We start from the raw sequence: 13,229 nt of genomic DNA, 5'->3' as shown, positions 1-13,229 counted from the left end.
TTAAGTGTCCAAATTAATTTCAAAATCATTGCTTTTGAATTCTAAATCTTAAAATTCAACAGCAAGAAATAAGCTTTGCCATTTGTGTAGGCTGCAGGTCAAGAGGAATAGTCTCCCTTGTACTGCTGCGGGTACCTACTGACTTCAGCAAAGCTGCGGCAGGGTGTGTTCATCCGAGTAAATCACATTGCTCTCTTGGGATTAGCTTGTAGACAAGCAGAGAGTCTTTTTCCAGACTAACATCACTCCACTTTTCTATGCAAAAAATTTATAACAAGTGCAGAGCTTGCCCTCTTTTTTCTCACAATGGAGGGTATGGCTGATCTGAGCTCACAGTGAGGCAAGTCCTTCTGTAGACGTTCCCAAAACCTTTTTAAGCCAGCTAGCCAAGGCTGCACATAGCTCAAGGTAGTCTAGCCACACAATTATTTCCCAAACTCCTTGGGTGTGTTTTGCAGTTTGTGTTGATGTCCTTATTATTTTGACTATGCTGTTAGACACACCTGAGCCCATGGTATAGTTAAAAATGTCCCCAACATGTGGTGGATGTGCAATGACCAAATCCAAAATCATAAAGGCTCATATTTGGGTGGTTCCGGGTGCTATTTGGTTTGTACATGGTGTAATCAGGTCTACCTGTGCTTGTGCCTCAGACTTAAACTAATGGATTGGTAGGTCTGATTGAAAGCAAAGGGAGAAAGAAGCTTTTTCACTCACCAAAGGTTTGTCTGTCTAAATGCTGCATCAGTTCACTTAAAGTGGTTCAGCTTTGAGTGCAAACACTGTTGCACCATTGTCTTACACTGGTTTATCTAGTCCATGTTTCACAGGGAGCTGGCAGGAGTTGGGAAAGATGCTGAGACCCACAGTTTGACTATCCTTTAGCAAACCTTAGATGTGACTTCTGATTTCCACCTCTGTGACTAAGAAGAAAATAAATTCCCCTGTGTTTCCTCTGACACCTTAAGGCCCTTTTGATTAACTGCCCATCTGGCTTGAAAAAGGAACATTCCTAATAGTTTTTGAAGGAGGCCAATCAAGTTCCTATGGCGGTGTAGGGCCTCCATGGAGAGAGTTTACAGAAAACAAAGAAACAAACAGAAAAATACCAAGTTAGGACCAGAAGAAAGCACAGCAGTCCTGGTAGTAAAGGGTGTGAAATAGGAGAACACTTCCTCTGTACTACTTAGCCACAGTAACCTATAGGTCAGTTTGGATCTATATTGACATCTTATTGTTGACAGTAATTGGAGTTGTGTCTGTCATAGTTTATAAATAATGAAGAAAATTTCCAAGAAACCAGCAGAAAACATTCTGTGGAAACTGGCTATGAAGGAGGTGATAAAAGTAATTCATGGCAGAACACAGAAGGGGATTGAATAGAACAGGTCAGTCAAGTCAGCTCTTAAAGGAGGTACCTGGTACCTAAACAGGAACAATTGCTTCACTAGTGACATTATCAAGAAAACAAGAGGCAAATATGCGAACAAAACCTCTTCCCACCCTATCTTGGCTTAGTTTCCACTTGAGTAATTCTGAAATTTCTCCTTATTTGCTTTCTGATCTTCTACCCTCCCTCCTTTGGGAGGGCAAGCTTGTCTGACAGTGCTGTGGGGGCAGCTACTTCAAATGAAATATGTGTTTTACCCTCTTGGTGCTATCCTGTTACAATGGAAAATGACTTAGCATAGGTGTGTTGTTTAGCTAGTTTAACTGACTGAAGCTTGTTTTCACAAATGTCCCTCTGAGAAGTGGTTTCCATCTGCATTTGCTACAGCTATAATATGGTATGAGGAGATGGTAGAAATCCCCCCAATGACAGCCTTTTTCTAAGCACTGAAATCTCTTAGAAAAGAGAGGGGTGATATGCTGAACACCAGCTTAGGACAAATCTGCATCCAGACTCTGGATTCTAGCAACTTTAAACGTAGGGGAATTTGGGTCTAGCTCCCTTTCCTTCCTCTGAGTAGGCTGCGACATGCTTCTAAGCAATTAGGCCTGTCTATATCTTGATTGGGGATTGGGACATTTTCTAACTTTGACATGTCTCCTGACAGAAGTGCTCATATTGAAAGAGAATCATTGCTTGTCAGCCTGGCATATTTAACAGACTATTAAGTGCAGCAAAACTATAGGCAAGGCTCCAGGAAAGGAAAACGCTTGTTGTACATGCAGTTAGATACTAAGTTGTAACTCACTGATTCTCATCTTCTAATTCCATATCATTCTGGACTGTACTGTTTTTCAAAGGGGAAAAATCTGGCTGTCCTTTGCAGGGATGGATTATACCTGTTGTCTGCCTTCCCCCACTCATCCCTAATTTTGATAGTATTTGTAGGTTTTCTGTCAATTCTGCTAAGGTACTCTACCTCTGAGCCAAACTTCTGTGGATATTGTTGATCTTTCCTCATGCTTGAGGCTGTATTCTCCATTTCTTGCTGGAGAATGAGCCCATTCTGGGGCTGAAACAGCCCCAGCAAGCTCCTACCTTCAGGTACCTCTTGTTGTGTCCTTCTAAGATTAAAATTGATTGATTGAAAATTAGAGACAAAGATAAAAGAGTGTCTGCACTCAAACAGAAAAACACCTTAGCTAGATAAGCAGTGGCAAGAAGCTGCATTTCCCACTGTGTCCTTTTTTACCATCAAATTAAAGGGAAGACACATGGTCCATAGAGCTTCAGGAATAGCAGAAGACTTGCCTGAGCAAAATAAAGTAGAGCACGGAGGGATCCTCTTCCACCCCATGCGTGTCTGCATTTGGAGAAGGTCTAGGTAGTCTTGTTCATAGCAGCAGAAAACTTTGTGTGCTTTTGGACCAAAACTAAATGATGCTGAAGTCTAATAATTTTCCTAATGTTCCCTTTCTGCTACTCTTCAAAAATGGCAGTCTGCCTTGTGGCCTCATCACTCTGACCTAAGCAAAAATGAGATACTTCAAGGAAAACATGGGAATTCAACTATATTCAACTATCATTATCTCATTGGTGGGGCTGTGCAATCCTTTCTGCCATTTAAATGTGCAGTGTCTTGGGGTCCCAGATGTCTAAACACTCAGTAGGTATCTCCTAGCCTTTAAATTGCTCGTCTTTGAGTGTGTTGCATATGAAAAACTGTACCTACAGTTCTTACTCCTTTCTAAAAAAAGCAGAATAACAAACAAAACCCACAACAAAACTGAAAGCACGTGTCCAACGTGTGAATTTACTGATGAGATTTGAAAGGCTCCCAAGTATTCCCATTTCAGAAGGTCATTCAAAGTTAAAGACTGTACAAAAGCTTTAGCCCTGAATTCTGTGATGTAAAGCTAGGAAAATGGATAGCCTCTGCAGGGCTGTCTTACCCACAGCCAGTTTCATTCAATTAATTACGCTGTTTGAATTCCCTCGCCCTAATCTACCTGGCAACGAGACATTATTTAACTTTTCTTATTAGGTCATTCATTAAACTTCCCATATTATAATTATGTAGTTCCTCTAGATTGTTACAGCTGAAGGAAATGGCTCTGATAATCCAGAGTGTGTTGTTGTGGCTGAGGGGATCTGAAGCAGAGGCAGGCTAGCACTGCTGCAGCTTGGAGCTAGAAACCACCTAATGAGGATGTCAGCATCAGACACAGAAGATCTCTTAATACACATGCATGCATACTGCATATATATCTCCATATATGGGGAAACAAAACTCTATAAAAAAGTACATCCATAATTCAAAATGTGTGTCACAACTAGTGCTGCCGTGTTTTCAAGCTAAAGTAGAAAAGAAAGAGCTTTTTGTCCCGTGGTGGTGTTTACACGAGGATACAGAAGTAGTATATAGGATGAAGAGCTAGGTTTCTTCCCACTTGCCAGTGTATCAGTTTAAGGATAGCTGTGTCCAAGGAGAATGCAAAACACATGCCAATGAAATGGCCAGTAGGACTTAGTATCAGAGTGATGTTCTCTTCTGTCACACCAAGTGAATGGAAGAGCTCTGTTCAAAGCTTCAAACTGGAAAAACTGCTTCAGTTAGGTGTTAAGGTAGAAACCCAGGCAGAAAAAGGCTTTTTCCCTGCCAATAAAAAGTGAGGAAAATGGGACAAAAAGATGGAAAGAACAAAGTAAAACAGAAATCATGTTAATACTTGTAGTTTGGGTGTTAAACAGGAAGAAGGAATGAAAGTCAAAATAACAAATTAAAGCCTGAATATCACGTTCAATGGATTTCTAATTCTGTATATATCTATTAAACCAGTGCTATATGATATCTTCTTATGGGTTACACTCTTTTTCCTGTTCCTTCTCCTTTTTTTTCAGTTTGTATATTGATTTTGTAAGCTAGCAGTGTGTTACCTATTCAATTTTTTTAAACTTGTATGAAAGCCATATATCCGTATTGTAGAATGAAAGCATTAATCCTGTAACATCCCTTAACGTTTCCCTTAGCTCTGTGGGATTGTGGGAGGCTCTAGTGAATGTATATGTTTACCGATTGTATCAACATAATTTACTTGCTCTTAGTGGCGATAAAGAATTAAATAAACTAATACACAGAAGTGTGGTGTTCTCATTTGGTTGTGGAAACTGTAGGGGACTTCATTAATTACAAGTATTCTTAGTGGCCTTTCTTTATTGTATTAATTTCTTATCAGCTATAAGTGTTGCTTGTCACAGCAGCACTTCTCTTTGTAAATTCAGAAGAAGTTTTAGTCTGTAGAAAGAAATCTGCCGGAAAATGATTCTAGCAGAAAACAGCTCTTTGGTTCGTGCATGCTGAAGACTGTCTACCCAAGATTTCTGACACTTATCAGTTCTGTAAAGCAGCTTGTTTTGGTATACAGTTATTTCAACCTGTATAATATTGACACAATGATGGGTTACAGATGAGGAGTTTGATTTTTTTTTTTTTAAATTACTCTGTCAGCTAAGCAGTGGGAAAACCTTATTCCCAGCCCTGTCATGCTCAGCTGTTTTACTTTAACAGTGACTTTAATGAGTGTGTGTGTTCGGTGAGAGATGATTGAGTAGAGAGAGAGATTGAGAGAGATGAGAGTAGAGCAAAGATGTTAAATTACATTAATGGACTAAATAGAATTACACAGAAATTCAGGTAATGCTCATTGTATGTTAATTTCTTCTCCTTTAGTTTTGTTCTTTCATTATTCTTTTTTCCTAAATCCACTTTCTTTTCCCAATACTTGTCCTGGTTTTGTTTCTGTGTCCAACTGTTAGTTAAAATGTTAGAATAATTAATGACTCCATACAGGCCATTCTATCACCCACTGCCGAAAGAGGGAGACGCTTCACACTGTTTGAAAAAGTAGGAGATTTATACAGACTTCTGAAATTGTTTGGAAGAAAAGAAAGGTTTATAAGGTATGAAAACTGACAGTGCATTCTTCAAACCACTAATGGACTCAGCAACCTAAATCCTATCATTGGAAAAGAGACCAAGTACTCACTGTAGTTTATCTACAAAAGAAAAAAACTAATTCCTTTTTAATGTGCTACTTTGCATATTGATTTCTCCTGTCCTTCCCACCTCTGTCCCCAAATGCTGACTAACCTATAAACAGGCCTGGCAAAGAGCTTTTAGGTCAGCTCTTTTCTGGTGGGTTGCCTTCATGGAATAGAGTCTTAGAAGGCCATGTCTCTATGTAGCCTCTTTTTGTGATATATGAAGAGGACTTCATGCAGAAGAGACACAAGTTCTGCTGCCTCTCTGTGCTCCAAACTTCCAGGAGCGATGGTTCCTTAAGTGGGTCTATGGATGCAAGGAGGACTGCCAGTGGTGAGTGGGACAAAGTGTCCTCACAAAAGCAAGCACTAGCGGTGCAAAGGTCACTTTGAGAACTGCAAGACCCCAGAGCTCAACCTATGTGCTACTACAGCTGAAGTTAAACACCTGTTTGGACTTCATTATCCCTGGCCTTGCACAAGGTAGACTTGTAATTAATACTCAAATGCATGATGGTCGCACATGCACACACACAGAGACACACTCACTTCATCCCTTGCCTTGTAGCTGAGAGAGCAACATCTGATTTTCACTGAGAACAGAGAATTTGCACCATCAACTGTATACGACTCTTTGTCCATTGTAATTTTTTATGGTGATGTGGGAAGTCACCTACACAGAGATCCTGTCTTGGTTTATCTTACTTAGCCTGTACTAATTGTCTCTAGAGAAACCCAAATGAAAGAAGAAAACCTGTAATCTTACAGTGAAACACAAGTCTGTTACAAAATCTTCACTGTTTACTGAGAGCATTTCTCAAGGCCATTACACTTGACTTGTGGTTAAATGAGACTTGACATTAAATATAAATACACATGCACACACAAAAAGATGTGCGTACACACACAATGTCTTTTATTGAAAAATATCTCCATCCCTTTCAGGTGCCCTGAATTATAGAAGCCTCCATTGCTACACTGACTATTGAAACGATTGTCTCCATTGGCAAAGAATATTTTTTATTTGTATTTATTCCATCTCTACTTACTTAGTTACACTGTAGTCCTTTTAATTTGCTTCTTCCTTCCATTTCTACCCCAGGAGCAAAAGATGAGAGCTTGGATATGAAAAGGTCAGTAATTATTGTTTGTCCTGTTCAGTAGGTAAAGCATCTCAAGACCAGAACACAAGAAAGAATCCTTCTTTAAAAAAAAAAAATATAATAAATTATAAATGTTTTCAGTTAATTCATAGTTATTTAGCAGTTACTAAGTGGTTTTGATACTGGAGGTTCTGGAGGCAGAGTAAAATAAAAATGTAGTATGCTGGGGATGGAGGAAAGGAAAAGAACTTTCCATAACAATGATAATTTAATTGCATGCTACTGCATTTTGAAATTTGGGCTGTTATTTTGTTTTGGTTTTTTACACTGATATACAACTTCAAAAACCTACTGTTCATAATAAAAGAGTTCTACACCCAAGTAATTATTTTCTTTTTCTATCTGAAAAACTTTGGCTTTTTTATTACATTAATTCTTGTATTTCTATTGTTCATTACATAGCACTGCAGATACTCATGGACCTAGATACTCAACCTTGGTCAAGTGCAGTTGGTGTCACGCCAGGGTGCACAGTGTGCCTCAGTCTGATGAAGTGGCTGCCTGGGGATGTGCTTGATGCACAGGGAATCTCCAGCTGCAAGAATGGACCGACTTCCACTTTTTCCTCAAAGCATTTATGGTGGAGGTAGTGGCCAAAGAGATGTAACACAGGGCAGTATTATCCCTATTGGCCTTTCTCCCTCTCTTTCTTTCCTCCTTGCTTGCTTTATTTCTTCCTTTCTTCCACTCTCTTCTTGGGCTTAGGCCACATGCTGCTGATCCAAAACTTGGGAAGTAAGTGATTACATATCTGTGATGTCTGCAGTTGCATGGAGCCACTGTCGTATATAGTCTCCAAATTTCTGTGGGGCTGGGAGTTTTGGGAAGAAATATTGAGGAAAGGTGATTTTGGAAGGTGGAAATAGAATCCCTGATGTAAAGATCAACACAACAAAAAACTAGGTACGTGTGTCAGAGAAAGATACAAAAAAGGGCCCAGACTGAGCAGCTGAAGAGTCTTGTCCCAAAAATAGGATTACCTGTGCAGTTGATGGAACTGGTTGCAAGGAACTGGTTGCAAGGAAAGCCAGAGATTTCTCCTCTTGTTTTCTGACAAGATATACTAAAAAAGATCTATGTCGAATTCAGGACCTGATTTTGGATATATTCTGATGTGACATGGCCCATTTTCAGTCTGGAGAAATGTCTTGAGACTCATGATATAATGTATTAATATCCTAAAATATATAATATCTCAGTCCTGTAACAATTTACCCGAGTGCCATGCTTTATGTGCTGCAGATAGTCCTACCGATGCAACAAGACACTTCCCAGTGCAAAAACCCAAGGACTGGCAGGACCAGGTCTCCATTTATCCTTAGCTGGGAGTGAGGTACAACATTTGTTCTTTTTGCTGTTGGCCTCCTTTGATGACAGGGGTCCATCGAGCCGCCTGCGCAACTGAGTGTTGCAAAGACAAAACATATGCTCCCTGTGATAAAGACTGTTTTGTAAGTAGTTGAATTTGAACTGGGCCTGTGTATCATCACTGCTACTTGCTGTCTTATCAGGAAAGCTCCCTAAATAAGCCACTGCTTTATCTTCCAGCAGGGGTAAAAAAGACCAGTAAATTTTCTTTCAGTGCAGTGTGTACCCAAAAGGGAAAGTGGTCTGCAACCTTAACGTAAGGGTGACAATAAGGTGGTACAATAAAGGCAGAAAGACAAGCTCTTAGAGGAAGAAAAAACAATGGAAAAGGCAGCCACCTTCCTACTTTGCAGCATTTATACTACGGGTCCCTGGAGTAGATTGATTTCCTCAAGGGAGATGAAAAACGCTCTCATCTTAAATTCAGAAATATACTTTATTTGCTGTTGTTATTAGTAGCAATGACAACAACAATTTAACAGCCATTATTGTGCTTTGTGCTGTAGCTTAGTAATACACTCTCAGCTAACACCTTTGATTCAAAAACTTTCACACTGTTTGTCAACGACCACCACATCTCAGAAGTTTCAAGCGCTTTGGCACTAATTGACAATGATCCTGGCAGCCAAAATGCCTGATTCTCTCTAGCTCAGCTCTCAGGTAACTGCAAAGAAAAAGGTTGGAGAAGTTTGTGGTGGAAGTGGGAGTTTGGTATCTTCAGTTGCATCTGATCCATAAAAAACGTTAAGTCTGCTCTGCTCACACACCACCCTTGTGTGTGAGGCGGGAGGTGGATCTCAGAGGTTGTCCTCAGGCTCCCGCTGCAGGCAACGGAGCATGGCAAGTCTGTTCAGAAGGTGATTCAGAGAAGAGGGCTAATTTAGCAAATCTGGAAGATGCCGTGAAGGGCCTCTCTCCTCTCTAGCTGTGGAGGGAGCTTAGGGAAACGAAGTGCATTAGGTTGACCTGAGCTTCACCTGGTAGTTTGCCCTCTCGTTAACATAGCAAGCTGCGATACTGAAGGCCAGCACTTCAAAGGTATTTAGGAATTTTAAAAGCGAGGGATCTTAGCAGCTTTGATGACAGGGGCCAAAAAACGTAGAAGGCAAGTGGGCTAGGGCCGTGGCTTGTGGCAGCGAGTGATCGGATCTGAAGTCCCAGTGCAAGTCTTTCTGGTCAGAGGGGAGGGAGGACCGCCCACGTGGCGCGGCCGGAGTGGGACCAGAGAGCGGTGACAGGGAGAGCCCGCTGCCTCCTCCTTGGCCCTGACACGGGCGCTGAGGCGGAGGAGGCAGAAAGTCCCTGCTTTTGTTCGCTCGTTTGCCTCAGCCGAGGCGGGGCGGGGGGGAGGCCGGGCGAGGGGCCTTGCCCCCGCCGGGCTCCGGGTGCTTTGTGCCACGCAGCCGGCGGAATGCGCGTGTGGATGCGGCCGCCCCCGCCTCCTTCACGGCCGCGCTGGGAACCAGAGCGAAGCCGCGTTTCTCAACAGCAGGCCAGTAATTCCTAGAAACAAGCAAGCGCCGGCAGGGGCCGTGGGGCGAGAACGGGGGTGGTTTGGGAATAGCTCTGCAGGACCACTCCTTATCTAGCATTGCTGCTTGACAGATTTAGGGCTTCATCCGACAAGGCATTTGGCATCTCCTGAGAGACCTGAAACTGGTACTTAACTACTTTTCTCTGTGAAAAGCTGATCTGGCCAAAAAAATCTCTCTAAACAATTGAAAGGAGCTACATGAACTTTAAAAAACAATAATAAAAAAAAAGTCATAGTACCCACAGACCCCTTTTATTCACCTCGCAGTTCCTCGCTTGATCTCTGGCACAGGCGAACCATCAGCAGCCTGACGATCTTCTCCCTGCATCCCTATCAGCGGCCGCAATGACAAGAGCTGGGAGCCAAACGCCTGGCACAGGGGAGCCTGTGCCAGGACAAAACCACGTATTTACATCTGTGCTTTCAGCCTCAGGTGGGAGGTGTGAACGTCGAAGAAAGGAGGCCTGGGGCTGCGGCTGGCAGGATGTGCTGTTCACCATCAGGGAGCTTCAGAAAAACAGAATTAAGAACGTGAGTTAGAGCTGATGGGTTGGGGCACTGAATTTGCCACATACTTCCTGAAACGGTGCTGGTTTTGCCTTAAAGCCAAATTATCTACTCTTTGAAAAGAAAGGCTGATTTTGCTTTTAAATTTCAGGTTTTGAGTATGGTTTTAGCAATCTAAGCAAATAAAAAAACAATCTTCTTTTCTGTAGTAGATACAGTAGGCTGGGCTATAAAATTTACTGCCTCCAGGGACTGAACCTCCAGCCTTTGGAGCTAAAGCATGTGCTGAATTAAGGGACCCAATCCCCTAGGTGTGTTGAAACAACCAGGACTATGTCCAGATAGCCTTAGTGCTCCCTGTGTCCCCGAAAACAGTATTCCCTGCTGGCTGAGCTCTTCTGGAGCTGTAGAGCAAACTGAAAGGAAATACGCAGTCCGGGACCTTAAGAAGGAACTAGTGCAGGTGAGCTTGACCCTTAATACAAAGTCCTGAGCAGCCAGCAGCTTCAGGGCGGGAAGGCACTCAGATAAACTTCTGAGTTTACTGTTTCCTAGATGTAACTTCTGATGATGATGTGAGGATTGTAGTCGCCATATTTATTTTTTTCTGAATCACCTGCTGAAACGCTGCAAGACATTAAATGCCTAAAATAATAAAAATCACTTTGAGGATCTAAGCCAAAACCCGTAAATCAGAACAGGCTTGTGTTTTTTATGGATCAGATGCAACTGAAGATACCAAACTCCCACTTCCACCACAAACTTCTCCAACCTTTTTCTTTGCAGTTACCTGAGAGCTGAGCTAGAGAGAATCAGGCATTTTGGCTGCCAGGATCATTGTCAATTAGTGCCAAAGCACTTGAAACTTCTGAGATGTGGTGGTCAAGAAGCTGAACAGAGATAACCATTTCAATAGTACGAATTTAAAGCTCTGTAGTCAGTTGATTGAGTGTGATGTGGTATTTGATGTGGAGATGAGGGCTGACTGGGACAAGAGCAGGCCACCTCAAGCAATAGTTTCCAAAGGATGTGACCCCTTGGGAGAAGTGAGGAGGTTAGTGCATTTGGCAAACCTTCTGATGGCATGTCCTTCAATTTTCTTCTCTCATGCCTTTAAAGGCAGCTCACTTGGGAATGGGCTATGATAAAAAGGTTTCAGTTCTTCAGTGTGAATTACTAGTCCTGCTATCGCTAATTCTTATGCACTCTTATGATATCTGCTGATGCAGCTTTTACATTTCTGATACAGCACTTTCACTTGTGGAGAAATTTGCTGAGTGAAATCAGATGAGACCTTCCAGAAACTGCGAAATGGAAATTCTGCCTCATTGAAATATAAAACATGAGAGGTGAGACAAAGACGTTGAGTCAAAAGGAAATAGGAAATCATAAAGCAAACATGTCTTCCATCACAGTAATCTGTTTTGGGAAAATGCACCTGATTTTCAGCATAGGTAAGCTGGTCTGGCTCAACCAGTGATGGAAGAAGTTAATTAGTGAGCATAGTTGAAGCCTTCCAACTGTGATGAGAGAGAACCAAGGAAAACAAGAGGAACATCCTGCATCCTTAAAGGCAGTCACACGAGCGGTAGGCATAGAGATTACTTTGCGCACATGTGAGCAGGAAAGTGGAAACCAGATTACATATACAGATTTATTCCAGCAATATTTTCGTCACAGTCTGAACTGTAGAGAATGCACCTGGAGCACCATAGTAACATGGTCACTGGCTTTCAGAGCTGCTTTCCTCAGAGGTTACATGCCTGATGACTAGCACGCTAAATAAAGGTATGTCTATAAGATAAGCGTTCCCTCAGTGAGGGACTTCCATCTGGAAAGCAACAACAACAAATGAAGGCTGTTAATAAGTTTTCTGTACTTTATAGCCTATATAACATTCCTGCAATTACTTGTATTCCTGCCACATTAGTCTTGGTGCTAATTTTTTTGTACACAGTGCAAAAAAATGTCATCTGCTTTGGCTTTGACTTACATAACAGTGAAATATCTGAATTTGAGCCACCTTCCTCTCAGCTGTGCAAAACTGGCCTGGTCTCTGATCTGTGAAATCAACAGGTCCTGCAGACCCCTTGACAGGACTAGACAGTCCAGATTTTCAGGGAGATGGGAGATGGAAAAAGGGATAGGAAAAAAAGACAACACACACAAATTCCCACCAGAAACGGGTACAAAAGAAGACAGAGCTGCCTTTAGACCTAAACACACATTTTATACATATTCATGGAAAAAGAAACAATTGTGTGCATAAGAATATGAATTTTTATATTGCCAACCAGCATGTAATTTTGGAAGTACTAAACTAACATTCCTAGAAGTCACAGCTTCCTTTTTGCAAAAAAGCCATTGAACCTCAGCCATGTTGTGGTAACAGAGTAAGGGAATCTGTAGATGCAGTTGGTTGGTTGCTGTCATTCCACCCTAGTGACAAAAGGGATTTCCTCTATCTACACCTGAAAGTCAGCTTGAATTATGTGAGGAAAAGACAAAATGAAAAATTCTGAATAAATACTGAATGAGAAAGGTGACAGATTCACAGTGAAGTGTACAAAGAAAATGAGCCAAAAGAAAACTAAACTTTCAAGATTGTTCCACAGTTTTGAGGAGGTTTCACCTGGCAAGTTGTAGAGATGACAGGATATGTTTTCTTCCGACATGTGCCTAGTGCTCGCAGTGCACACGCTGGCCTCCTACCAGAGAAAGCATCTTTTCCCAAGAAATTTGTTTTCATAGTCTGCCAGGTAGACTTGCAAAACAGTGCTCATAAAATTAGACAAACTACTGCTCAAAACAGCTAACTGCTCTGCATCAAGAGATTTTTAACAGGGAAGAGAATGGATTACAGGTACTTTTTGGCTTGGAATGAAAAGCTGAAATAAACTCTGCTTCCTTAGCATCGTTTATCCTTGTAAATATCCAGCAAGACTTGAGCGTGCCAGCTCATACCATACCAAGAGCTTAGGGAGTTTAACTCACTGTTCTTTGTTGAGATACCTCTGCTCAGATACTCTGCTCTGTCACAGGATGTTATGCCGCTTCAAGCTACTTGCTTTCTAGTCTTCACCTCATCAGAGACTGCTCTGTGAAACATAATCAACAGTCATGGGATGGAGCTAAAGGCTTTTCTTTATTTACTGGCTTTCTCTGTGTGACTTCTTTAAATTAAAACCTTCTATACTCCTTTTTAACTTCTTGCATGTTGAAAAAT

Source organism: Phaethon lepturus, unplaced genomic scaffold (genome assembly GCF_000687285.1).
Source record: "Phaethon lepturus isolate BGI_N335 unplaced genomic scaffold, ASM68728v1 scaffold15175, whole genome shotgun sequence".
NCBI classification, from domain to species: Eukaryota; Metazoa; Chordata; class Aves; order Phaethontiformes; family Phaethontidae; genus Phaethon; species Phaethon lepturus.
This window is presented reverse-complemented; position numbering follows the sequence as displayed.